Raw genomic sequence first — 27011 nt, 5'->3', positions numbered from 1 at the left:
CTGGGTCGGCCCTAGGTCGGCAATTGATAAGTGTAAATACTCCAAAAAGTTAGGCCGGCCCTGGGCCGGACGCAGATCTGGGCCACCTCTCCAGGTAAGTTCAGGAGCGGCTTTTACGTTTGGGCCGGCTTACGCAGTGAACCATGAACAACGTTTGACCTTTTTATGAGGTTGTTGTTATGACGATCCGACATTCTCAGTACATACCTTCCTCCTTTTCGGGCGACAATTTGTTTTCTTCATCATTTATATAGTTAAATTTATTTTCAGACATCTTCTTTCAATAAAGTATTCCTCCGCTTGTTTCGCATATACATAAAATACAGCCATATTATATATAAAACAGTGGGGTTCATTTTGTTTTTAATGGGACAAAAAACAACAATACAGTATAAATATAAAACGGTCGGTTCGCGCGGAGAGTTGAATTGACGATCGAGAGAGAACAATTTAAACAAACTGTACTTCGTATCCCAGCATGCAATGGTACTTCCGATAAAATTATTTATGACCAGTAATCTGCGTCGCTAGTGTAAACGCTGTGGGGCCGGCCTAAAAGGTAAATATTTGCAACCGGCCCTGGACCCAAACGTAAGTGTAAATGGGGTCTAACAGACAATTGACCGACAAGGTTACATTTTGACAGGATATTTTGCCGACAATATTTATGGTCATAATCAATACACTAATTATAAATATGAGTTTTGAACTGATTATATATAGATTATGTTAACATAATACACTAAACGAATAAATGCCTCCTAAAACATTAAACGCCCGGGCGTATTTGAGTAAATACGTTATAATTTCGTACCATATTTTTCTGAGTGACGGATCAATGCATTTTAAATAGAAAGCGCATTGACTTAATAAACCGTGTAGATAAAGTTCGGCGGAATTTCTTGTCGGCAAATTGTCCTGTCGGCTAAATGTCCTATATGCAAATTGTCCGGTCGACAAAATGTCTGTCGGTTAAATGTCTGTTAACGAAAGGCCATTCGTCAAAATGTCCTAGTACCGCAAATTTAGGTACAAGTTGGTTTGGTAAGTTGGTTTAAACGAAACATATGTAAAATTCTTGAGTATAAATTGAAAGTGGACCTGTTACTTTGCTGGTTAACATACTTGCCTTCCAATCTCAAGGTCCAGGGTTCAATCCTGACCTGTGCTCACAGCTTTTTCAACTTCACTCTCTAAGCCTCAAATGAGACTATAAGTTTTATAAATGATAAAAAAATTGTTTATCCATCCAGTTTTTGGCGAATTTCTTGCTGTTGGATGCTTATGAATTTTTTTTTTAATGGCCGAACATGCTCATAAAGCAGTATTGCATAAATTAAATACTTTTGCGAGTGTCAATAAACATGCAACCACACTTTCAACCTGTGTAATACCTTTCAAAATACACTTTGTTTGGTCGTAATATAAGCGGTGGTTATGGGAACAAGTGTCATTTACTCATAATTGCAATTTGACTGTAAGCTTTCAGACACAGTGACTACAGCTTTTGTTTTGGTTTTTGTTTTGTAGTCATAATATGATTATTCTGTTAGAAGAATCCCTAAACAAATTATTTACCACTAAGGTTATTCAATAGATTGATCTACAGGAGAACTCCCCAAGGGGACACCTTCAGGACCCAACAAATTAAGCTTTTAATAGGGTGTCCCTGAACAGAGGAGTTGCCCATAGTGTTAGAACATACATGGCCCTTGTTCTTTTTACAAAAACAATATCCTCATTTGTAACAGGAGTGTCCCCTGAATGGAGATGTCCAAAAAGTGGTGTGTGCATATTGTATAATGAACAACAGTTTTCATATTCAAACAAAAGTTTGACAATACCACAACAATTTCGGGAATAAAATAAATTGTGTAAGAAAATCTCAACTTCTTGGGAAAACATGTACAGCTTTAGACATTTAAAATATAAAATTTTGATGGAAATTAATGTCATCATTATGACAACATTGACGACAAATTCACATTGGTTTCTTAAACCTACATCGCTCGCCCAATCAATGCCTCTGTTGCATTTGGATACCTTGATATTAGATCAGATATTGGAGGATCAAGTTATATCTTGTGATATACAATCAAACTTGTTATCAATCTATAATCAATGCAGATATTTATAGACATTGATAGATATTGAATACGGAGAGATATTGATATACATTGATAGAAACTGATATTGGTATATTGATTGCTGAAAATGCTTCTGAAATAAAAAAAAAAGTGAATTGGTTCAGTTTTAGTCGCGTTTAAAGCTAAATGCAATTGTCATCTTGCTATTGGAGGCAAGAAATAAAATAAACATTTGATGGTGAAATTGAATAAGATTTTTATAAGAAAAAATGACCCTTGTATAAAAATTTTCGCAAATTTGTTGATTAGTTATTTGTAGTTACATTTTCACAAGTTTTTTAACAAACTTTCTTTTTTATTTGTAAAAGGATGAGGTAATTACATATTGTTTGTTTATTCTTTGTGAATAATAACTTGTTTTTACAAATAAACAATTCAACAAACTTTCTATTGTGTGGCTTTCACATAATGGCAATGACACAAAGACTGTATTAAATACTATTTAACATTCATTTCTGTTCCGGATTATGTATTATTCATTAATACCGGATTTTAAAACATGATGACATTGGTATTTTAACATGATATTATTTATAAATGGGTTGTTTAAGACTCGGATTATGTAGGATTTATTCTAATCTGCATGGAACAATTTTGCAAAAGAATAACATAAGTAAAGCATTGTGTGAGCTGTTATCACAACCGGTTGTAATGTGGTTTAGTACAGTGAAAATAGCTTGCTTGTCATCTATGTTGTAAATAGGAAGAATACTAAGGAAAAGCCTGGTTATTGGATTAGGGTAGAATTGCAGATTTTTAATTTAAAAAAAAAACTTTTATTTATAAAAGCACTTGTATCAAAGTTATATAACAAAGAGTTCTTTAAAAAAATAGTTTAAATGAAACAAACATTTTTTTTTAATGTTTATTTTAAAACTACTTTGAACACTAGGAATTAGTGTTAAATAAACTAAAAATAAAACTTTAGAAAGGAAAATAGAGAACCAGAATTATTTATTTCAAAAGGTGAAAAATGTGAATAAAATTGTAATTCTTACAAACAAGATATATGAAGGAATGCTGAGATGTAGGCAGTATGAAAAATGAGGATTGGGAGGGAAAGGATAATAAAATATAGAATGTAGGGGTTCAAAATGTCACGACCTACGACGACAGTCAATATTATATGTTATGGGGAAGGCAGCAGCAGAGATGGTAAAGTTTTACATTATGCATTAATAGCTTACCCCCAGGCTCTGAAGATTAGTCCAGTGGCATTTGACACTCAGTGAAAATGTCACGGACGCATTGCTTCGTGTTGGGGTTTATACAAACGCATATTTCGTTTACTAATGAACAAGCAAACTATCAATCTAGTCGTTTCTACGTATGTTGTTTTTTTTTCCTTTAAATATAGCCGAAGAATCACATAGCTTTGGATTTAATATGCCATTCCCATAAGATTTGATGTATAATAAATTGCAAAATGCATCTATTGTACTCTGGGATTGAATTTCCCATTTGTATAAATATTTATAAATGTGTTGCATTTTAGTGTTAGTGTGTTTGGTATTGGGAATTGAAGACATTTATATATAAAGTTTTTTTCAAGAAATATGAAAAGTTACTGAGGCCAAAATTGTTGACAATTTTGTGATGAAATATTTGACTCTCGATGGACCGAAGTAGCGTCCCATTAAATTTGTGATCACTGTCTATGCGGATTAAAGGCTTACGTTAAGTACACAGAACACAACATAAAACTTTGGCTTATTACCTGAAAGTAAATAGTGACATGACGGAGGACATTTTGGAGATGGTTTAACAGTCATAAAAATAAAGTTACCGGACAAGACAACTGTATGATCTATTAATATTCTTTTTGAATATCCGTTCGACAATTGTTTATTTATAATATCTCATTTCAAATTATTTCTCTCAACGTCTGTTCTGTCTCTTTATGAATGTATTTTTTACATTTAATTAACTCCTCTTTTGGGATACCCTCTATTAATGGGACTCTTTCCTTTGAAACAAACAAGAGGAAATACATTTTAACACTGCGGCTAACCCCTTTTTCAGGGGACACTCCTATTAAGCTGACATTTGGTTTTTGTTCTATGGTTTCTACTAGATATTAATTATATGATAATTATTTCAACTATACACTATACTTAAAATTTAATTTTTCCTTGAATTGAAACTCCTAATGTTGTAAAGGTGCTTGTCTTACAATAACACATTCTTATGTTACATATTTTTTAATGCAATGATATATTTTCACTGAAAATTTGATAAATTCTGTGCTGTGTTCATACTTAAAACTTAATTTGTGAAAAGCTTTGTTTGTAATTATTACTGGTAATAATATTTAATATCAATTTTAATGATAACAAATTTGTTTTAATACTTTATAATATAGTTTAATAGCAGTTACAGATACTTTAGTTGGATTGAATTTATTAATATTTAATTAATCTAATAAATAAATAAATACAAATGTAGTCTGTTAATATAATCTGAAAACTAGTACATTTTACTTTTATTGATTGGTGATCAAGCATGTGCAGTTGCTGTGGAACAATCTTCCCAATTCCATTCAAGAATCATCATCTATCAAAGTTTTTAAAACCCTTTTAAAAAGCCATTATTTAGTTTAATTTATTCTGTTTTCTTTCTCATTTTATTAAAAAAAATGTTAAGCGCTTTTGGACAATCTGCTGATTTTTAAATATGCTATATAAGTCAACAACATCAAAATTTCTTTGTTTTTTTTTTACTGTATGTTGATTTTAATGTATAATGAAAAGTATATAACAAGATAAATAAAAGACAGTAATTTTATTAAACAGAATAATTTATTCTATTTATTAATTTACATTAATGAATAAATTCAAAAGTAGAATAATAATATACTATAAATAAAAGACAGTAATTTTATTAGACAGAATAATTTATTATATTTATTAATTTACATGAATAAATAAATAATAATAAGATAAAATAACAATATACTCTGTATAATGTGACATTATCTTATATTTTCTTTAAAAAAGATATATATGGAAAGATATATGCAATAATTATATATAATATTATATACTTTACAATGTTGATAAACAGATTAACTTATTATTTTAAGTCAACTACGAAATGTGAATGTAATGCTAAACACTGATGCATGTGTTTTTCTTGCACTTTGGCTATCCATCTATATACTTAACTTTCACACATTTTACACAACATTGTACTAAAGTAGTAGTTACAACACCTTTGTATAAAAGCGTATCTTTGTCTGCGTTTGCCTGCTTTCGTATTCAATTGCATAGTACAGTGTCACATTAATTGCACATATGTAAATGATCCTACCTCCCCTCTTGTTACAAATAAATAAATCATATGATTTATTGCTTTTGTATTTCATATTTTATGACATTAATTTGATTTGCAGAACTCAAGGTCATAGTAATGGCATGTGTCTTTTATTTCATTTGGTTGTGTTCCCATAAACATGGGTTTAATACATAAATAAAATTCGAACAAAAATGGATTTAAAACCAGAGAATTAATTTTTTTTGTATGTGGATGCCAATTTTGCTAATAAATCAAAAGAGATGCCATTGTTGTCATATTATTCATCACCTTTTTAGCACCATCATGAACATTCATCAAAAATGAACATTTTTCTTGTCACAAATTGTATTATTTATTAATATTAATGTATATGTCTCTACAGTTTTTGTTATGAGAGTCTGTTATTTTTATTGGTTTTGGCACCATTGTGATAAATTGTAACTTTTAACTTCACCATGTCTTTCATGTCGTCATCAGCGTTCATTGGCTTCAAGTTTGTTTATTATTTTAAATTTATTATATAAATAAATTGAAAAATTTACAGAGTCAATAATCAAACAAAAATTAAATTACATTATTGGTAAACCATGTTATTATCCAATTAACCCCCCCCCCCCCCCCCCATTTTGTTATGCCCACCAGTCTTTATAGGCCCACCTGTCATGTATACCTTGTTGGTGTAAGTTCATCTTTTTTGTCAAAAAACTTAAATTATATTTTAATTTATAAACTAACTTATTTTGTACCAAATATGCAAGTACATTAAGAATACTTAAGGTTTGAACCTACGACTTTCTGATCACCAGCGAGCACCCATACCACTACACCACAAGCAATCAATGGCTATGATTGTTAAAGTCCAAGAAAAATACATGCAAAAAACATGTTGACATTTAAAAACACCAAGCAACACAATCTGAAAGTCAATAAGCATCCATATTTCTATACCACTAAGCATTTAATGCTTGGGTTAGAATTTGGCCCAAAAAATTTACTTAATTTGAAATAAAAACTGTACATTTAAATGCAAAACAATTTGCACAAGTAAAAGTCTAATCTACGACCTTCATGTCAATAAAAAGCAACCATAACCTCTCTCCACAGGAACACTCTGGGGTAAATTTACAATAAAAATAATGATAAGAAATTAGTTCAGCACATCATTTTACCATTCTTGTGTCCTGAACCCCCTATTTCAAAATCTTGTGTTGAATGGCTAAGGTTAGATTGCGTCAACAACAAAAATCTAACATATCAAAGCAAAGTATTCTTTTAAATTTGAGAACAATGATTGATATTTCCATAGAAGCTTGTAGCAAAGACTTCAATTTCAGTTGCAATGTTTTAAATTATGATGCCCCGAAGAAATACATAAAATTGTAAAAGTAGATGATGTTTATCCCCCAGTCCATTAATAACCATTTTATAATCATTATTATTAAATTACCATTTTTAAAGATTTTCTGAACGAAATTTTCCCAGAAGGTAGAAATTATTTAAACCTATGAACTCTACTCTGGTGATGGGTTGACATAGGAATCGATACTCCCCATACTGTAACCAGCGATCAATACTTTTTTATGTGTATTGTAAGCTGTACTGTACATTTTGTACAAACAATAATCACTGTTTATGATATGATAACATCAAACAATGTTTTAGTATACTTATGTAGAGGATACTCTAGTCAATAAACTTTACATATGCTATCATTTTTGATTGGCATCTTGTGTATTTGATGATGAAGGTTTCCTGAACTTATCAAGATATTGGTTCGAATACTACGAAAGTCTGTTTGCTGTTAGCATAGGTTAACATTTTTTTAAGGTGGTCATTTTGTTGTAGCCAAATCCTTTGCTATTAAGTCACTTCATATTTGTTAGTTTTAAACTTTGCAGTTGTTTCTTCCAAACTTCCAGTAGTTTAACTTTCTATTTTAGAAGCTCTATTAAGAGACACCTTTGGAAACAAACAAAATGTTTAGCCACAGTCTTCATTGTTTGTTTCACAGGAAATTGTCACCATGATTACATAGCAGTTCAAAATAACTCCACAGATACTATGAAATGTTTTTTGCAATCAGGATTTGAGTAAATAAGAGAGATTTAATGCTACTTTACTTCCGTAAAACATATTTCTTTTCATTAATATCATCTATGGTCCATTGTAGGTTGTAGGCTTTTGATCTCATAGGCCAAATCCTGTCATCAGTATTATAGATTTTCATTGTTAAGATGTTCCATCAAGGTTGTTAATGTAAAGGAATTATTATACATGTTTACTATATTAAAAAGGGGAATTCAACCACCAAGATAGATTAAGTAAAACTAGGTTACTTACGTTTTTAATTATATTCTTAAGCGCCTCCAGGTCAATGCATACCACTTGAATTTAAGGTCGCTGAACCCATAATTACACATTGACATCATATTTTTTTTTTATTAATATCAGTTATATGAAGGTTATCTGAAATTTTAATGTGTTGTTCAAATTTTGTTTCCAGATAAATTGAACTTTGAAGGTAAACATTTGTTTATTTGTTTATTATTGCAGTAAGTTTATATATTATTACCCTGCATTGAGGTTATGAGATCACCTCACCCTTTTCTGTGTTTGTCTGTTAAGATTACATATTTTGACCACATTTTTATCATAGAAGACCTAGATAGATAGTCCAGTAAATCCATAGTTACCGTACTTGACATATGTCCGGTTTTCTAAATTCACCCTTTTACTTATATCTTCACAAACAGAAATCATAAATAAACCAAATTTGGTGCTCATTCTTGGTGATCATATATCAAAATACGATAATTGAAAAAAAAGTGTGTTCTGTCCTAGTTGGAACCAAGCTTTAGGTAGAGTTTCTTTCCTATTTTAACCCAGGATCTATAACATGAAACTACCACAGTGCCATCGTTACAAACAATCAATCAATTTGTACTTTTGATTCTATCATGAATGGAAATTGTCTTATGTGAAATATTGTTGATAGATAACTGTACCATTCTCTGATGAATTGGCAGTGGTGTTTGATTTGGCATGACTGGAGGGTTACATGTCCAAAGCAGGATCAATGTTAAGGACTAACAATAGAACCCTTCTTTGGGACACTCCTATCTGAGGACACCCCTATTATTTAAGGGAACACATTCCCGTCACATGAATAATTAAAAATACATATTTCAACATGAAGGCCATCCCTTTTTTAGAAGACACCCCTATAAAGGTGACATTATGTTGTGTCCTGAACATGCCCCCCCCCCCCCCTAATAGACGTTCTACTGTATTTTAGTTTTTTTTTATATACATGAATTTATACAGTCCAATACCTAGTAAATTATCTATGATTTTTTTTACACAAACATTAAACAAATAAACCTACATTAAAAACATTGTAATTGTAAGATTATGTTTATCGGCCACCTACTTAAACATAAATTATACTTTCATATGCCTCCATACAGTGCATTGCCATTTGTATTTGAAATGTAACATTTAGAATATGTTAAAAACGACTGAGCTGGGATGTTCCCACTGGGTTTTGCAACATGAAATGTTTTACATAATGGGATGACTTAGAATCACATTTTAAAATAAAAATATTGGTAAAAAACACAAATGCATTTTTAGGTTAAGTTATGTAGTTTTGAATACATTTTTAAATATTCCTTTTGTAATTAATTTTTCAAGGACAAACAAAAATTAGCATTATAAAAGATTAATTTTTAAAGCTGTACTTTTCAAAACTTTTTAATTTCTTTCGTTTTATACTTGTAAAATTCAATTTTTAACTATGTGGTAATATATTTGATTAAAATTCGCAAGCGTCAAGGTAATTTCCATTTTTATGATTTTCATTAATGTGTACAAAGGATGGCCTTGAAATTGTTCTATTTAGTTGCGCATCAATGTTATAAACACGATGACATCTCACCTCCAAGCTGTTCCCCCATCAAGCCCCTTGCGTACACGTTTCTTAACGTACATCTTTCATTCAATTAATATTTAAACGTTATTAGGATATCTGCTCGTATGGTTTTGTTCAGGATCATTGAGATAATGCTATACCTCATGTCTCAGTGGTTTTTAATGATTTAAATAATGGCGATTAAAAATTGATTAAGGTTGTCTTAAATAGGCTATAAAAATGCGACTTTGAGATATGATTAAACATGTTTAAGTTATCCAGCGTTTAACTGGCTTAAATTAGACAGTTTTGCATTCAAACTGATGTAAATGTAAACATAAAGAGATATTAATAATGAATTATTACTTTTTGAATTGATTTGAAAAAAAAATCATAACTTTAATTCCATATCAATTGAATGCCATTGTGTTTAGATTCAATATTTTCACACATTATAAGGACATCAAGTAAAAAAAAATTATCTTCTTTTATTATATTATTGTTTTAATACTTTTATGTTAATTAAAATTATTATTAAAAATAGACTTTACAAGTATGTACAGTTTTTTATTGGTTAAAAATAATTTTTTTTAAAGTATTTAACTATTACTTAGCAAATTCAATACATGATAAATTAGTTGAAAAATATGGGGACATTAATCTGTATTATGTTTAGTTTCAATATGTTCACACATTATTTTAGGGCATCATGAATATATATAATTTACATTATTTTCTTTTAATATAGAAATATGATTTGTTTTATATACTTCTTTTATTATTATTATTATTATTAAATAATATTTTTTTTTTCATTTGACACGTAATAGTCACTTTGACTGAAAATTGCATGTGTAAACAAATTATTTGCCTGAAAAAAGTATTATTAGGCCTAAAAAAAAAAATAGTTTGTTTGCTGTCATCCGCCGCCCCTAATTTCGCCAACAATTAGGGGCGGAGATAAGGTGTTAATCGAGTGTGCAATGATGAAACAATTAAAATAACAATAACAATAATCTTCTTTATTGTATCAAACAAAAAACAATTTAATACAAAAGGTAGCCAAGGTATAGCCGAAGCTAATCAAGCTTGGTACCTTTTTTCTTAACTAACTTAAAGATGTATTGTCCCTTGAAACACAAAAAAATGAAGGTCAAAATATTCTAAATTTAAAGTGGCCATATCAAAGTAATATTAAAGTTATTCACTTTAAGTTGAAAATTTGAGGCAAAAACAACAAATTTACGTAATTAACAGGTAAATTAGTTTGATTACATTTCATCTGGAAAATCGTCACGAGCGAAAGTAAACAAAGATTTCAAACCATGAGTACGCATTTTGCATATGCTAAATTAGGATTGTTTACAACTCGTCACGGTTAAGAAGGTATTTTCACACAGATCATGAGGAAGTTTTATGATTATGCATACAGAGTAGCCAAACAAGCGCGTTTTATTATGGGATATGTTTTGATTGAAAACTTTGACTGGAAGTCAAAGTTATTTTTTAAACAAAAAAACGTCTGTATTTCAGTTAAATTTTTTTTTTTCCGAAATATTTTTGGTGATAGTTAATAACTATTATGATACTTCAAAATGACCCACCTTTTTTCGAAATTTTTTATTTTTTGGGAATTAGTCAAAGGGACAATACATCTTTAAGCTACAAAATTAACAAATAAATAACAGAACTTAATAACTTAATAACGTACCGTTTATTTCGGTGTATAATCGCACTTTTGACACGCAAATTTAACCTCTAAATTAAGGGTGCGTCTTATACACCGAACATAAATGCCTCACCACACAGATATCGCCACCTCGTTGGCTAGGCCTGGGCCTATTACTAAAGAGTAGGCCTAGCCTAGCTACAGTGTACTAACGTAACAGCAACCTGCTAGTTTTCAAGGCATTTTAGCGTGATTTTGTACTAAATATGATGAAAAGATTTGTTCATTATGGAGCTGTTTTAGGCGCTCCGATAAAATTTCATTTCTAAACGTTTACGATTGGAATAGTATTATATAGTTGTACACACGATCGCCGACTCATGAATAACAAGTTAGAAAGAACTGACGGAATGGGGGACTTCCCTTCTTGTTGAGGCCGGGCGCGGCCGAGCCTAGGTGAGAAAAAACATTGTTTTGTTGAGGAAATATAAAGTGCGTCTTATACATCGACGATATACAAAATACCGATATTTTACTCTCAGTTAGGGGGGTGCGTCTTATTATACAAAGGTGCGACTTATACACCGAAATATACGGTACACTAAATTCTAAAATATTTAATTATGCCTGCTAACAACGACCTACTGTGTAGTAGGCCTAGCCTATCTAGGCTAGTTTAGTCACGGGGCCTAACGTGCCCAAAACAGAATTAAAGTGTGAAACAAATTATGAATAGATGTTTGAGCTCGTTGTTTTATTCAGTGTGTTTTGTTACTCTCAAATTCGCGTACAATTAACAGAGAAATTTACATTTAAAAAAAATTTAAAAAAATAAAAAATTCCCCTGCCCCCCCCCCCCCCCTCTCCCTACCAAAAAAAACTTGACAGCAGACAAACAATTTTTTTTTTAGGCCTTGTAAGTGAAATCATTTTTGTTAAGTGAATAACTTAAATGCAGAATGGCCTATTAAAATCTAATTTTATTAATCTTTATTCATTCATGTTTTTGGGACACAATACATCTTTAATGTGTATTAAAATTTATTGTTTTTTTAAACTGATAGATTAGATTTCGAACATGAAAGAAAATAATAGGGAAAAATGATTTTGTATTAAGATAGGTTTATGGCACTTTTTTAAATAAGCTAAAATGATCCTTGAGATAAGAATTTGAATATACATAATAAAGTAGTTCAACAATAGTAAAACTTAATGTGTATTATGAACAATATTCAATTAAATTAAAGTGTCTTATACTATTGAGTGCGGACTGTACTTTAGGAGTTTTAATATTGAATATTGAAGCTGTTGTGTTGTACTTTTAAAAGGGTTTTACTTTCATTAAACAAAGTACAAATACCTAGAGAGAAAATGTCTGTGCAATCATCATATCAATTTGCTGTCTATTAAACCAGTGTATTTCAAGTATTAGGAAATTCTATTATATGTATTGTCTGGATTGAATTTTGCCTAACCTGATGTAAACAATGTACTTTGTCATTGTAGCCAGGGGTGTTCCAGAGGGTTCATCGCAAGAATCCCTATTTTTCTGCAAACATCTCCTCTATATACTGTACGTTATATTTTTGTTTAATGCCAAGGTATATAAAACATTTGAATAAAAAACTAATAATATAGTAAAACCCCTATTAAGGAGCACATTACGGACTTTATAGAGGTGTCCCCTGAATAGGGGTTGGCCTGAATGTTCATTTATTCCTCCTCGTTCATTTCAAAGGAAAGTTATAGGTAAATATTGATCGGTTTTTTGTGGGTGTGGTCAGTTAAATAGTGTGGACATAAAAAAAAAATAAGCAAAGTTATTTTGGTATGACGTCCATAACAACAATAGCAGGTCCTAGGTATTTTTTTATTATTTTTCAGATAAAATAAATATTTAAAAAACATGCACTATCATAAAAAAAACAAAGGAAAATATAATAATATATATCGCAACTTTTATTACCAGAAATATGTGATATTTATTAATCCCTGTGTAAAAATAAAAAATTTAGTTTATTTTGTAAACTGATGCCATTGGTTGCTTACTTTATCATATTTTGATATTTTGTGATTATGCAATAATAATAACTAAAATATATAACATTAATTTTTAAATTATTAAGCCAGGTCAAATTTCAATAAATTAAATTGATGTTTTTCTTAACTAGCAATTAATACAATTTTATAACACTATTTTAGGACTTTGCATTTGAAAATTTATTGCTAATAAAACTAGATAGGACATTGTCCACATATAAAAACACATTAAACGCAGGTGCCTATATATATTTATTGTAGCTTTGTACATATGTTTCATCAGTTCATTTACTCTGAAATACGTCAATTATAAAGAGTAAAAAGATGTTGAGGTTGATGTACTATGCCCTGATTATTACCCTAGGTAATTCTCATTTTCTACTTATTTACTCAGTTTTTCTGACTGATTTTCTTGCACATACAAGCAAAGGTAACCTCGACACATTTAGCACAAGTTGTGTATTTCAGTACAGAGCATGTTTATGGGACACTTTCGGGACCAATCAAGTTGTCATTTTAAGGGGTTTCCCATGAATAGGTTTAACCATAGTATAAATAATATTTTCATTGATTTCACAGAAAACTGTCCCCTAAGTAGTGAAATCTTTTACAGTACATACCTTTAATTAGGACACGCATGATTTTAAGTAAACTTTATTCAGAGGACACCACCATCAGGAAATCCCTTTTCAGAGAAAACAACTAATCATACTGTAAAAGAAAACTTGTTGCATGTAGATGTCCCTTTAATAGGAGTTTTACTATATTTTGTAAATATCGTGTATTTAGCCAGTGTGTAGTATTTAATAGGTGTGATGTACTCTCGATGAAGACATTGTTTGTAGTTTAATAAGCTCCTTGAAATGAAAAAATAAAACATCATATTTTTGGACAGATTTCAGCCTTTGTAAAACACATTGATTTTTTGCTATTGGCAAATTATGGCCTTGTGGCTAGATGAACTAGAGTAAAAAACATACTTTTTATAGACTATGCAGAAGTCTTATTTAAATTTTTGACATATTTATGAACCATGAAAATGTCAAATATCATTAAAATATTTTTATTGGGTTGCTTTTATGGCCTCAGAGGGTGTATGCACTGTGTTATTGATATTCTAGTAAATCGACCCCTTTATAAATCATTTATTTACACATTTCCTAGATATGCATCAACGCTGCAGTCCCCTATTTCTGACCAGGGCTTTGCCATTTATAATCAGCAACCGAAGAGCTTAACCAACATGTTGACGATTCAAAAGCTATTTGCTGTCAACGTTGATGAAGTCGCAACTTTTAGGCGCAACTCCCAAGGCTCTGTTTCTGTCACTAATTATAAATCACCCAACTTATTAATATCATCAAACATCCAGAAACCTCCTACAACTGACAAAACGTTTGTTAACCGTAGAAAATAATTATGGAAACGAAATCTGATTTGGGTAACACTGGCCCACATTTTTACAAGTTAATTTATTCTTTGGCTGTTCATAAAGGCAACGATTGACTGTATACGACTATAAATTTAGAGCGCGTACAGCTCGCTGACTGATCTACCCCGCAAAGGGCAGTCCTCACGATAGTACATTGCTAGGATTATACACAGTGTGTTTAGTGATAAACTGACCGGTCTGTCTGACATGCTGTGTTGTGCAGGACTTGTGAGGTCGTAACCAGCTCGAACCTCAGGTTTCGGCTATTAGTACCTGCTGATCAGAGACCTTGTATTAGTTGGAATTGAGCAAGTGGATAAGCATCGTGCTATAAATTATTATTGCATTCATTCTCTGTACAATATAAATAGTATTCTTTTTTATAATGTAAACAAACAAATTTTTTTTTTCGTTAATACAAGTTAATTTGCTAAAACAATTAATATGTTTGATTAATATTCACATTGTCCATTCCAATGAACAAAGTGAAAATCCTAATACACTATGTACGTTTGATTTATTGCTTATAGATTTCATTAAATTTACGTTTTTCCTAATGTTTAATATCAGTTACATTAAAAGCTGTTAATATCATAATAATGACAAGAAAAAGCAATTATAAGAAATAAAGGAGCACAAACTATGTCATTTTTCTCCACACATGATTCATCATATCATTTTTGATGTGTCAAAGGTCATATACGTCAGTTGGCAACACATTTACATTCACCCTGGCATGGACATAGCCTACATTTGCAACCTGTTCTAAATATTTAACTCAACACATTAGCGTTTTTCTCTGATAAATACAAATTTGAATAAGCTTGGGACTGATTTATGTCGGGATTGATTAGGGACGTAGGGGAACATTGAAGAAGAAAGGGTGACTGGGAATGATGTTCCGGATACATGTGGGATTGATTAGGGAATAAGGGAAAATTGGGGGTAAGGGATAAAAAGGAGAAAATTTTAGCCTGTCTAATTTAAGTTAAATCTAGAACATCGGGTTAAATGAAAGGGGAATAGGTTAAAATCGAGTTAAGTCTGTTCTCCATAACGTTGTACCCAATGATTTAGATTCTAAAAAAATATGGTAAATGGCCTTCCAGAACTGAAGGATCTATAAATAACATTTTAAAATAAATACAAAATTGTTAGATAACTTACATAATTTTTATGATATTAATTATCAGTTGGTTATGTTTAAATTAAACTTTGTCAATCAATAAATAAAATTGAGATAAAGACGGAAATTGCTTTCTAATGAAAAAATATTTCTTTTATATTAATTATCAATATGAAGTTTGTATTCAAGTTGTATAAAACATTATTTTGTTTTACTATATTGCATACCATAAATGTGGATTTCTAATCATATTTGAACATGCTGTACTATCAAAAACTTGGTCTAATGGTGTCCACATGACAAACAAAACATTTAAAGGATATCATATGTTTTAACAATATAGCCAACCCCTACTTAATAGATACCTATTAAGGGGACAATGACACCTTTGATTGTATGGTTGATACAACCCCTATTAATTAAGGGAACAATATTGTATTTTCATAACAAAAACAACATTTCAATTTCTTGAGTCCAGATCAATTATTGTTCAATTTGTTTTTGATTTTTCCTGAGAAAAACCCCTATTAAGGGGACAATTTTTTTTTCCTTATTCAGGATACTACTGTATATTACATTTTTTTATAATTAAATTCAATTAAATTCAATTTATTGCTGCAAATGCCATCAAAGGCTAATATCCTCTTAAACAAACTACATCATACAAACATATTTACATTTAATATTTAAACACATAACAATTATAGTCATTTCTACTGTTGTAGTTAATGCACATTTGCCAAAAAATCTTGAGAAATCTCAGTAGTTTAACAATACTGCATCTGCACCAGTCCTTACATTCCTAATTATATACTATTTTTTGTTAGGAATGTTTATAATTATATAACAATGATAATAGATTTATCTTGTATGCAAATGTGAGCAATGATGATCAGAGACAGTCTAGCTGCTGTCATGACCATTTCAAATCAAAACAATTCCATTTGTTGCTAAATTACTTTACAATCCTTTTTAAATTGAACTTGTGGTAGTCATCTCTCGAAACTATCAGTTAAATTCCAATCACTAATGAACAAGGGCATTCGCAATGTAATCTTAGTCACAAAATGATACCGGATTTGATGTTGATCTTTTTGGAATGTCTCGCAATAATGCCTAGCTATCGGTTTATGTGAAAAAAATGTAGTACTCAAAACCGAGAATTAAACATATCAGCCCCTCTAGCAGGTTTTATTTGTGTGGAAAAACTGGGCCGTAATGTATCGTGATAGGGAAAAAAGACATTAAAGGCATTAAGAATGCGATTTGTGCCTGCAGTAACTGTAAAAAAAGTTCTTTCTGTTCAGTAAACTGGCTGCATGTATGGCGAGCAGGGCAAAGGGATATTAAAAGCGTATTCTGCCTGCAGAACGAAAACAAGACTATCGGGAACGTAGTCCTGGCTTACATTCTGCTTGCGTATTCTTATTCACTTTACAAAGTTTTTTTTTAGAACTGGCTTTTAAATGTAGGCCACAGCAATTACCTATGATTAATGATTTTCGTGAACAATTTACATGAAGCAAGCGTAGTTATTAGGGAATGTAGGTCCTTTTTTGGTGAACGAAATTTACTAGCATCAGGCCTACATCATTTTTATGTATCTAACTTGCACATGTAGGTCACCACAGTAGCATTACTGCTGAGAGTTCTCTACTTGATTATTCCCTTAAGATTTGTGTTACGAGGAGAAAATTACATAAAAATCAGCATTTTTATTGGTTATTCAGCTCGCTGGTACGTCAAAATTTATGAAGTGCCTTTAATCCATACAAGAGTATGCGCATGTTTGGCCGTTTTGTTTTTTATTTAACTATTTGAATTCAGCTTAATCGACCCGGTTGACGTGCCACATGATAACAATATTGCGTGCAACATAGTTCAACGGAATTCTCATCACGAAGATAATGGTGTTATTGACGCTTTTTTCTCCGTTTCATTTCTCTAAGAGTTCATTAGATTTGATAATAAAAATATTTCGCTTCATTTTTTCATCTTTTATATGGCCCATTGGCATGTGTCTCGGCCCTACTTATCTTATCAATGTAACTTTCCATCTCACTTGCTGACTCGAATAAATTAAATTGTCTCTGTGGGTCTGTTTCTGCTGCATAACGCAATTTAACCGGTTATTTTAAAATAGATTAAAAATAGATAACAATAACAAGACCGCGTTTCTGCTCAATTTGTGCTCCGAAATAACCGGTTAAATCTATGGGTGGTCGTCGAGCAAAACGTCATCATTACCCAAAATGCAATACACTCAGACGGAAGTAGTAAGTTGGCTGTTTGTTTACATCGACGTCGTCAGTACACACGTGTGTATATCGCCGAACATCTCAAAAATGTTGTCTACAGGTCTACAAGTTTTGTTTTTTGTAAAGCCTACTTACTATATCGCTATTAAAATTAATTCTCATGGCGCCTTCAATAACATGGGGAGGGTCGTGCAGCGCCAGATCGCCTAGGATAATTTTTATCTAGCCTAAAAATCCTCAACAAAGGCGATGATGATACGGCCCTTCCCACGTGAACGACTGTTGTCTTTCGCGAGCGCGGTCCTACAAAAAACCAAACGGAAACAAAAACGAGACTTAGAATGTTGCAATACCTACCAAACGAGAGTAGATAATTGTTAATTAATTATGAAACCCTAACTTTTATAGCAAAAATCGTCCGAATTTATGTTAAAAACGACGAGTTTAGCCACAAAAACTTAAATCAAACGAGAGTATCCAAGTCATAGAATATCGCACGCACATAGTGCCTTTAATAGAATAATGAGTATTAAACATTGTTTCGTATATTTATGTACTAACATAAATAATAACACATTTCTACGCTTAATAAAATCATATTTAATATATTATCAAAGGCTCTCATAACCTTTGTTTTCGGTCGATGTGATGTTTTTCTAAAAAAATTATATAAAACGATCAAATTAAGATTGTTCATTGTTCTCCTATTAAAGGCACTAAGGGCGTGCCATAAATACGCTCGTTTGGATTAAGTTTTTGTTGCTAAATTCATTGTTTATAACATAAATTCGGATGATTTTTGCTATAAAATTTGGGTTTTCATAATTAATTAACCATTATCTATCGTTTGGTAGGTATTTGCAACATTCTGAGTCCCTTTTGTTTCCGTTTTGGTGTTTATATAGGACCATCCATACCCTTCGTGAGCGTGTACTAACGCCTCAAATTGCTTAGCTTGGGTAGTCCCCGGAACTCCACCCCAAATTCCTCTTTTACTTTCGCAAAAATGCTCTTATTTATTATCTGTGATTCTTTTCTATTGCCTGCCATCCTTCCCCGTACTTTCTCTCCCCCCCCCCCCCCCACAACTGAATAACATATCTTGTTCTTTCATTCATCCACATACATGTTCACTTCTTCGTTCGACTGTCAAAACCACGAGGAAAACACACACCGTATGCGACGGTCAACTGTCAATCAAATAACCGTTATTTCGTGTTGCAGCTAAGAATTGTTCAGCGATAACCGGTGAAACGGCGTTCTAACACCGATTTAAATTGTTGTTTTTAACCGGTTATTTTGCGCTGCCTTTTAACCGGTTACCACAAATTTGTCCTGTTTCTGCTGCCAATAAAATGGAGTTAATTTATTCACACCGATTTTAATTTATTCACACCGATTTTAACCGGTTATTTTTTATGAAACCCATACTCTACCAAGTCTACCGATTTGAACCACTGCTTTATTTCGAAGGATGAGTCAATAAGAATAGACCACTTTTTCCTAATGTGCATACACAAATCACAATTTCAAGGTTTTTGTTTTGTAAATCATACCATAGCGCCATCTCATTTTCTCTCTCTCTTTTAAGGATGCCTAATTTTGATGTTTTCAATGGCGATATTCACACTAACAGATAATTTCCTTTGGTTTTGCCCCTTTTTAGTGAAACAAGAATTAATGTTCTCCCCTGACACAGTTATTTTTGGACTACTAATGAATTAAGTGTACAAACATATCAACAACTCGATGCATCATGTCATTTTAAATCAATCGGCTGCCTCAAGACTTCTCTAGCCAACACTAACAGATTGGAAATAAAAACTAGCATTCATGGGGGTTATATTAATAGAAAAAGTACATTTAGCCTTTTGAGGAGGTTTTTATTGGGAAAGTTATTCCAGACAAAAATAAAATGTTCCATCTGCTGTGCATTATTATATTATGTATTTTCTGTCATTTTTTATTTACTATTTTGCCATTTTAACAGCAGAAACCAGCAACACAGTAAACTGATGATAGACATGCATCAACCATTTTGATTTATATTCTCCATTCAAATTTTTTCTAAAGTTGCTCAATATAAATCAATTAATTTTATATTTTGATTTATATGTTTATTTATTTATAATTTGATTGATTTGTTTCTTAATGAACACTATATTATTTTACAAAGTCAACGACTCAGCGTTTAATAAAGGAACCACATCCTTTAGCATATAGAATTGTAGCCAAACCATGGTTCAGGTTTTAGAACTCTTTTGTCTGATAAACAGTAGGTCCAGGGTACATTTTTTTCACCAATAAACAATTTTGTTTTCCACTTTAAGATCAATAGCTATTATATGCAAAGGAAAGTAATATGATTGCTTTTAATGGATCATACAATAGGAACTTTCGCTTTGCGACGACCAAAGACTGACGACCAGCCTAGGTCAGGTCAATTGGTGTGTCGTCGGTCGTCGCTAAACTTAGAAACCATCAAACATGTGTTAAGGTGAAGAGTGAGGACATGCGTCCCAATATTTTCGCATGCGCACAAGCAAATCGTCGCAAATTGAAAGCACCCTAATGTTGTTTTTAAATCAACGAACAACAGGTTTACACACAAATAGTAATATAGGACAAGGTACCTAACCGCATAGGTTTAAGTTATTTACCTGGGTTTGTGTCGTGGTTGTTACTGCTAACTTTAGATGGGTAGGAATTAGTCTAGCCTGACCTAGAAGAATTTCAACTCAATTCAATTCAATTTATCCGGGATTTTACAAAACATATACATACATCACACATGCATCACACATGCATCACACATGCTAGACTGAAGACTTTCTACTAATCAATTGCTACTAAATAATGTCCATCTTTATTGAATTTATAAAAAATATGAAATGTTCCATTTTCATATTTGAATGTTAAATTTATTTGAATACAATAATAGAAACCATAATAAATATGATTAATTTAGGTTAATCATGCTATGGAATAGTGGACATCTAGTGTATAGCTGGATACAGTATCCAACTTACTTGAAGCCATATGAAATTAACTCATTACATACGAGAAACATTAGGCAAAGAGAAAACAGATAAGTGAGAAATCTGTTTCTATTTTTTATCATGCCTTTAGTAGTTGTAGGAGGGATTTTCATCACTTGTAAGCACATACAGAAATAATAGTAACACACTTCCCATAAATCTAGTTTAATTGCGTTGATTTTCAGCACAATAAATGGTCAGACATGCCACCAAGGGAGTCAAATTTCTAGGATTACTTCCCATTCTTGATCTGAAATCTGACCGCAATAAAGCATTCACTCATCTTCGTTATGTTTGCTCGTTACTGGTCACGTATATACGCCATGTTGTATCAGCCTCGACGATTTGACATTTTAGCTTTAGTGTTCTGGAAATTAGCCAATTTTTCTACTTCAGTTGCCATGCTGGATAGCGCCCTTGTAGGATTAACTGATTTAGTATGCTCCTCCTCCCAGATAAAATACTAATTACATATTTTTAAAATGTAATATACATATCTTGATTGAATTAAACAACTTTATTAAATATTTATTATATATAATTTAAAATAAAAATGTGTTGAGCAAAGCACATACTAGATCAAAGTTTAGGACCAATATGGAACCATTTTCAAAATCATATGCAAAAAAAACCAAATTTTTTTAATTAACTAATCATATTCAAATATATTTTGTTTCAGTTTTGTCTTCTTGGTACAAATTAATTATTATCACAATATTATTTAATTATTTATTAATTTTTCATACAATATTAATTTATCAGAAACATATGTGAGCTATTAATAAATGATTTTCAAAAAAAGGTTTTGAAATATAGTTTTCATTATTTTATGCCAGAGTTTGATATCCTGCTGTCTCCTATTTGTTTTTTTATTTTGGGGCATTATTTAGAATTATTCTATTGCAATTACTGAACTAACAGTGCATAATTTTGCTATTAATTTAAATTTATCTGTTTTAAGGCAATCACTGCAATAAATAATGTGTATGATTATCCCTGCTCCTCATCCCTTCCCCCACCAAAAAAAAACAAGCTTGCTAAATTATTGAACGAACAGAATAAACAAAATGTAGATACTGCAGACTGCAGTTTAAAAAGTAACTGCAGACTGCAGTTTAAAAAGTAACTGCAGTAGAATAATTTTCCTCTGCAAAACCAGAATTTAAACATCTATCTGTAATGTGACGACAGTGTGTTTTGTGACTACTACCCATCGATTAAAGGACCAATGTGGCCTAGAAATTTGCAGTTATCTAGGCCTTGATAACAATCCTATGTACATTTGATACATACACAAGCTCGTGTTTCATCATATCTTCAAGTTTCCCTGTCTACAGTACAATGCAATTGTAATGTTGATTCATTAAAAATCCACTCAAGACCCTGTACGCTAGCAAACTAATGTAACAATATTATTTACAGTATGATTGACAGGGCAATTGTAATTAAACTTTAATTTTTCTTTGCAAAATAATGTTTATTATTAAAATTTGTTTATTATTCATCCCAAAAATATGTTTAAAAAATAATGTTTATTTTAAATGCATACAATGTCAAGATTAAGTTTTCATATAATGTTTAAAAATACATATTTTTTTTTGTAATTAAGTGCATTTATAATAAACAACATGCGCTCAATACAAAAACAAATGTAAATTTAATGTTTTAATATTCTTTATTCAGTAAAAATCTAGAAATAGTATATTTAGTTGTAGTTTTTTTTTTTTTTGGATAGGAATGTGTCCCAAATAACATTATGTTTGCATTTATAGGGTGTTGCCTATGCAGGAAAAGTAAAGTACTTACGAAAACCTTATTCTATATTTCTATGTGTTGATTTATAAAAATAGAAAATTGTATTAAGATTTGTAGCAAATAAAACAGGGATTTATTTTGTATATTATTACTATTTATATATTCATGTACAATTTAACTGTTTGTGTCACGGAAAGAAACCAACAAAGAAATATAAGCCCCATTTGAAAATAGAAATTCTTGTACACACTGTTCTGTTTGTTATACAATAGAATTAGATTGTAACATTACTCCTACAAAAGTGGGATATTTTATCAATAACAATGGGACTGTCCTATTTCCGTGAACTTTCCTTCCCGCTTGTTGGTAATTTCATTGCCAGGATTTGTTGAGTTTCTCACCTTTTAATATTTCCAACCTGATTAGCAATGAGATTCCAGCAACCTCGACAAGACATTAAAAGTTTCCTGTCGAAATCTTGCAACTCAGGATGGGTATCTTACACTTGGCCTAATTCCGTGAACCCAATCAATAAGAACTTGCATACAATCTATTGTTTTCATATCAAAGCATTTCGGTAGATATCACAGGTATACAAATGGTGCGGTGAATCGATCGCAGATCAGTTTTATATTACATACCCGCCTATTATTCAATGTTTTTAGAGCAGGGTTGAGAAAATAAACATTATGTTCGCTTTCATTTCCAGAGGTATAGTTAACACCCTATGGCTTGATTTTTATGATAAATTAACTTCATAAACAAAGACGAATATACAAAAATATTGATAACATTAATTTTATCCATTTTTTTAATCGCCCTGTCTTCGAGCCCAAACTTGTGGCTGTGGCCAAGTGGTAACACCACCACAAACTATGCATTATACATGGCCATGCACGGTTGTCATGTCATATCATGGTTGTCAAAATATGAACATCTGCCGTGACCTTACTTATAGGTCAACAGTTTACAAACAATACTGTTAAAACAATATTATGTAAAACAAGCTTAAACTCCAAATAAAGATGCAACCCTTTTTTAAAAAGTCACCCATTAGTCAGTTCAAATAATGTTCATGTTTTCGTTGACAATTTTAATTTACAGTGTATGACAAAAGATGATTCAATCTCATCAGATTAATTCTTGATGATTGAAACATCAAATTCTCTGTCTGTTTCATGCCTAGCTTACCCGGATAAACCGACAAAGAGTGAGATATAACATCCCTCTCCACAAATGGTATAGTCTACAAACTACTTATGCCCTTAAGTCAGAGCATCCCCACAAACCACCATCCTTGAATTCTCAATGTCATCCATCTATTTATATTCAGTTATCCTGTTTCATTTTATATTTATATTGCTATTGTTTTAGAAAATTTAAATGTCCATAGTTAAGGAATAATTTCTTTTCATTTACAGAGTGTGACCCTTCCAAAATTATGTAAAATTATAATTGACTTATTCCAAGTAGATGCATCAAGTTAATGTCGTACAGTTGAATGCCCTGTTGTTAATACTAAATCCCATGATCAGCTTCCAACTTAAAACTTGCCAAGATAAAAATAAATCATGTCAGTAACAACAAAATAAAACTCTGAAGATATTTATATTGACTCTGTAAAGGAAAGCTCAAAACTAGATTAGGAAACTGTATGTTAAACTACCGCCCAACACCATCAGTCAACATTGACATGTAGTATGGACAGCCGTAAGGAATTAATTTCTATAATTTATGTTTAACATTCCCTCCTCTGGCTTGCTGGTCATTTAATTAGGTGTAAGAAATGTTTTTAATATTAATCATGCCACGTTGACAGGCATTAATGCAGTGTAATTTTGTATTGTTTATTGTCGTTAATTTTACAAACCTACTTGTTTCTTGGTTATTGAAGAACGCATTTGTATAAACGAAATTAATGTGCCAATTTAATTTGGGTTTTAGTATATGAGTTGACTGTCACATTCTAGGATTCATGTGATATGAATGCAAAGTATATGTTACTGCAGGTTTAGTAGTAAACACACGTTTACTAGGAGAGTTGCCTTTGACAAGATCTATATTGCATCAATTCATTTCTAGGCATTTATCACTTGGCACAAATTCAACATTTTTCGCTCTCTTTCTCTATATCTCTCTTCCTGTAGAAACTATTCAAAGGGCAATACAGATTTCCATTCTTCCAAATAAACATGAAATGATTTTCAAATTGCAATGTAACTTAGGCCTTTACTATAAGCAAAAGATTTTTTTGGAAAATAATGTGATAAGCCACTAATAACAATATTTGCCACTTCAATATTTGGTGTAAAAGACTCGACCAGAACTTGAACAAGACACTAATATTTGGCAACAAAATGATGGTCAACGTGGATACGCACCATAGCGTACTCCTGCAGACAAATGTTGTCATTCTTCAGTCAATATTTACAGAAATATTTGTTAATTTTATTAGGTTTTAAATATTCATTTTTCCTCTGTATATAATCACTTCTTGGCATAGGAAAGTGGTACATATTTGATTTTAATAATATTTCCAAGTTTTATAACCATAATACCCAAGAAACAAAATGGAGAGATGGACTGTGTTAATTGTGAAGAAACACCTTCTATATTAAAATACCATGAAAACTATTTGCTAAGTATTTGCTAACAAATGTTGCCAAAGTTCGAGAAAATCGTAGGTGGTCTATTTTTGATAATTGAGGATTTAAAAAAAAGAACATTTTCAATTCCTGTTTAGACTTTTGACCTAGTAGTACTGTAGGTTTTTATCAAGTATTCATGTTTTTGTTGTAATACAAAGTAAAAACAACCTAACCAGGACGGACCCTGTTTTTCTATTGATGTTCTGCTAGGGCAACATAACAATAATAATAACAATAACAATAATAATAATAATAATAATAGTAGTAGTAGCCTATATAGGATAGGAGAGATCATTACTATAAGCCCACTCCGCTTTATTGCTGTAATTAGGAAATAAGTGATGGTATTATAAATGTGGCTATCAATTCGCATAGCAATGTCTTAATCCAGAGTTTTAAATTTGTTTGGTTATTACAGAATTAAAATAATATATAATTTTAAAGGCAATTTATCTTATTTTTTTATAAAGATTATCATTTGTCAACCACTGGACTGTAACATAAACTTCTTTTGTCTTTATTATTGTTTTAACACAATAGTGATGACATTGAAAATAACTCTGTACGGTAAGGCAGGTGAACGCTGAAGGTCCGTTAAGACTAATTCCGTCGTTCATCTCTGCTAAATCATTGTCTGAGTGTGCAACATTAACTAGGCCGCACTCGATGTACGAACCTAGATATCTTTAACATCAGCACAATTTCTTTTGGCACTACTTTTTTAATACGCTGGTGGTAGTGTCGCCATGAGAACTAGGGCATGTATTTGATTGCCTATGACATGTGGTTGATATTCATTGACCATTTTCGTTATTTGATCTGCGATTTATTTTAGTTATGACTTTCAAATTCTCCAAAGTTAAAACAATTAAAATGAAAGAAATATAGTAGTATACTTAAAATGTGGTTTGTAGCCTTCGACCAGGTTGATTTTTCTTGCTTGGTCAAGTTTAGTACAATAGGAATTTCCTGAATTATTGTCTATAGATATTATTAAAAAAACATTATTAAATATAGAATTATATACATTTTTTAGCTGTTTCTTTAATGGTCATGCATGGTTTATTTTAGATAAATAATAATTAACTTCTTAAAAAGTGTTCTTGTTGAACTGTAAAGTACCTCTAGGCTCTGATCGAACTTCTTCTTCTTCTCGCATCTCACTGAAGTCAAGGAGAATCTTTTCATAAATTGAAAATTTTTTTTTCTAAAGAACTGTAACAGAGTTCATTTTGAAAATAGATCAGAACTCCGGCAAGGTGATTGTAGATTAATAACTTTGCAGTATTTTTCCATCTTTCATATTTTAGTGAGATAATTAAAGAAAATTCATTTATGATTGAATGTTAGTCAATCCAACCACGCAAACTGGTACACTAAAGAAAACAGCTTATTTTATATTATTACTGTAGTCATAACATACTTTTTAGAAATAGACAAATGAAATTATAATATGATGGCTGCGGCTATGGTTCCATAGTTATGCAGTCATTCCAGATTTTATGGTTCATAAACATAAGTGGGAAAATGTTTGACCCTTAATAACTAGGTCACCTAGTGACCTCATTATTAAAGCCAATGACACTGCAGCTCTGATTGAGTGTGGACAGTGAAATATTACTCTGCATATGAAATGCAAAATCAAATATATTCTCAATTCTAAATCAATGAAGTTATTTTCAAAACGCTTTTGT

At 31.2% G+C, this 27011-nt stretch overlaps 1 protein-coding gene across 2 annotated transcripts in view; it reads left to right on the top strand.

The window, feature by feature from the left end:
* LOC140040840 (nuclear receptor subfamily 1 group D member 1-like) overlaps positions 1-27011 on the top strand; it is a 128533-nt gene that overhangs the window by 60468 nt on the left and 41054 nt on the right. The window lies entirely within an intron of this gene.

The sequence above is a fragment of the Antedon mediterranea genome, chromosome 2, assembly GCF_964355755.1.
Source record: "Antedon mediterranea chromosome 2, ecAntMedi1.1, whole genome shotgun sequence".
NCBI classification, from domain to species: Eukaryota; Metazoa; Echinodermata; class Crinoidea; order Comatulida; family Antedonidae; genus Antedon; species Antedon mediterranea.
The sequence above is the reverse complement of the archived record's forward strand: the minus strand, read 5'-3'. Positions and strand labels throughout refer to the sequence as shown.